At 45.1% G+C, this 3,278-nt stretch overlaps 1 pseudogene; it reads left to right on the forward strand.

Moving 5' to 3' along the window:
* The first annotated feature begins 2,271 nt into the window (after window positions 1–2,271).
* Window positions 2,272–3,278, forward strand: part of LOC119336093 — a 1,355-nt pseudogene continuing 348 nt past the window's right edge.

Below are 3,278 nucleotides of genomic sequence, written 5' to 3' on the forward strand. Positions count from 1 at the left end.
TCTTGAGAGATGATAGCTCATTTCTGAGAGCACTTTTTTAAAATAATTGCCGTATTACAAGTTTGATATTTTTCCTGGGAACTTGGCCACATATAATGAAACAATGCAAAGGTTTCCCAATTTTTTGATTTTTTTTGAATTTTTTATGCCCATTTGAAAACGCGGTCAAAACGGCGGGAATGACCGTTCCTAGCTAGTGGTTGAATCTTGGAATTTTTTTGGTGTTTCTCTGATTAAATAGATACTTATGTACCTAGAAATGATTTTTTTAAAAAAATAAAGAGGAAACTACGAGGTAGCTGCAGTTCAAATTTGACCCGCTTCCTACTGAATCAACGAAAATTGTCTTTTTCACGAGAGGTGGATAAAAGCTTTTGACACCCAACCATTTGGTCAATTGTGCATTAAATATGTCCTAATATTTTAGAAAAATGATTTGGTCCAATTTTGCAACAATTATTTGGTAGTTCCTTCACAAAAAAACCTCCTTTTGGGCACTCGGAAAATGAAAAATGAAATTTCCGTGCAAAGAAAATGAAAACTTCCTTTGGCAACATTGTTTGGAATTCCAATATGCACCCTTGTGCACAATTTGAGATCATTTTAACAAACTATGCCATGAATGTGGCCATAAGATTGATCATTTGGCTTGAAAGCCATGAATCTTCACGCATGATAGCTCATTTCTGAGAACACATTTTTTAAAATAATTACCGTATTACAAGTTTATTATTTTTCCTGGAAACTTGGTCACATATAATGACAGAATGCGAAGGTTTTCCAATTTTTTGATTTTTTTTTGAATTTTTTATGCCCGTTTCAAAATGCGGTCAAAACGGCGGGTTGACCGTTCCTAGCTAGTGGTTGAATCTTGGATTTTTTTGGTGTTTCTATGATTAAATAGATACTTATTTACCTAGAAATGATTTTTGGAAAAAATAAAGAGCAAACTATGAGGCAGCTGCAGTTCAAATTTGACCCGCTTCCAACTGAATCGGTGGAAATTTGTCTTTTTCACCAGAGGTGGATAAAAACTTTTTACACCCAACTATTTGGTCAATTGTGCATTAAATATGGCCTAGTATTTTAGAAAAATGATTTGGAACAATTTTGCAACAATTATTTGGTAGGTCCTTCACAAAAAAACTCATTTTGGGCACTCGGAAAATGGAAAATAATTTTTTCGTCCAAAGAAAATGAAAACTTTCTTAGGAAACGTTGTTTGCCATTCCAATATGCACCCTTGTGCACAATATGAGATCATTTGAACAAATTCTCGTTCAAAATTTCCCCGCTTCCCACTGAATGGGTGAAATTTGTTTTTTTATAAGAGGTGGATCAAAAGCTTTTGACATGTAACTATTTGGTCAATTTTACATAAAATATGGTCTAATATTTTTGAAAAATGGAGTTGTGCTATTTTGGAACAAATATTTGGTCACTTCTTCAGAGAAAAAACCATTTTATGCACTCGAAAAATGGAAAATCATCTTTTTGTGCAAAGAAAATGAAAGCCGTTGAGCTATGCCATCGTTTGCCATTCTAAGATGCACACTTATGAAAAAAACGAGATCATTTTGACAAACTATGACATTGTTATGTTTACAAAATTCAATGTTTGGGGTCCAAAATTTGAAGATTCAAGTGCAAAATAGCCGGCCAATGAGACGCGAGGAACTGCTTTCACGCGGATCACATAATTGGACGCAATCTGAGCCATCCATCATGCATCCATCCAACGGTGGAGCTACTCCCGAGAATCAAAAACCCTAATCCACCCACCCACCCTTCCCTCAATCCCCAGATCCTCACCCGCCGCCACCCCCACTCACCCACTCCCTCGCTCGCAGATCCATCCTCTCCTCTCTCGCAACCCCAAATCCGGCCACGCCGCCGATCGCCACTCCCCCAAACCGAGCCCTAGCCCCACCGGCGACCTCCTCCCCCACTCCTCGACTGCCCAGCGATATCATCTACTTCATACCCGTCGGCCGACCAACCAACCTTCTCCTCCTCCTCCTCGTCTCCCCACGATTCAATTTGGATCCCCTTCGGTGAACCAACCGCCGGCGACCGCCTCCACTCTGCTGCCGGCGCCACCTCCCCTCCCTTCACTGGATGGAGATCCACTTGAGCTCCCCTCCTCCAATCCCTCTGCCGTTGGCGTCGCCGACCCCCAACCCCACCCCTATCGGCGACCGTCTCCACCAACCCCATCACCAACGGCGACCTCCCTCCCTCCCCAGATGGATGGATGGATGGACGGGGACGACGGCAGTGGCGCCGGATCCGCATCCACCATCTCTCGGTGGGGGCCATGGACTACTCGGCGAGCAGCAAGCGGGCGCTGGAGTGGGCCGTCCGGAACCTGCTCCGCCGGGGCGACACCGTCGTCGTCCTCCACGTCCAGCGTCACGGCGGGGAGGAGGCCAAGCACGCCATCTGGGCCAAGTCCGGATCCCGTAAGCACTTCGACACACCCACCCCTCTGTTCTCTTCGATATCAAGCTAACGCGTGCTCTCTATCGGCTCCCCCGCAGCGCTCATCCCTCTGTCCGAGTACCGGGAGCCGGAGGTGATGAAGAACTACGGCGTGACCTGAGACGCCGAGGTGCTCGACACCGCCGCACGCCAGCTCGTGGTATGTTGCTTTTTTGTATACGCGCGGGAGGTGTTCCGATCCTTTGATGTGATCGATCGAGCATGGAGGAAGATGGACTGACTGGCTCTCCGGCCTGATTGTCAGCTGAAGGTGGTGGCCAAGGTGTACTGGGGCGACACCAGGGAGAAGCTCTGCGACGCGGTGGAGAAGCAGAAGATCGACACCATCGTCATGGGCAGCCGCGGCCTCGGCACCATCCAGAGGTACGATACTACTCTTGTCAAAATGTTGCTCCAGACATGTGCGATTCTTGGTCATAGTTTCCCAGAGCACGAAATCAGCGGTTGCTGCTTGCATAAAGTAGTACAGTATTCTTGTTCAGATAGGCAATCCTCACGTCACCGGGGTTAATATAGTACTACTATCAGACATTGCTTGATTCAAGATGCATGCGAAGTCAAATGTCCGTGAAGCAATACTTCAAATAAATTGGTCTGATTACTACTTGTGGCAAGTGATTTAGACAATAGTATCAATATTTTTTGTGTCTGACTACTACTTCAGGAACCTGGTCTTGTTTCTGTTTTCTGGCTGTTGGTTTTGTTTCCAGGTTCTTTTTTGGGGGAGGAATGGATTAGTTATGACCAAATTTGTGTTGGCTGGCGTTACATGTCTT

The sequence above is a fragment of the Triticum dicoccoides genome, chromosome 7B (assembly GCF_002162155.2).
Source record: "Triticum dicoccoides isolate Atlit2015 ecotype Zavitan chromosome 7B, WEW_v2.0, whole genome shotgun sequence".
In the NCBI taxonomy this organism is placed as follows: Eukaryota; Viridiplantae; Streptophyta; class Magnoliopsida; order Poales; family Poaceae; genus Triticum; species Triticum dicoccoides.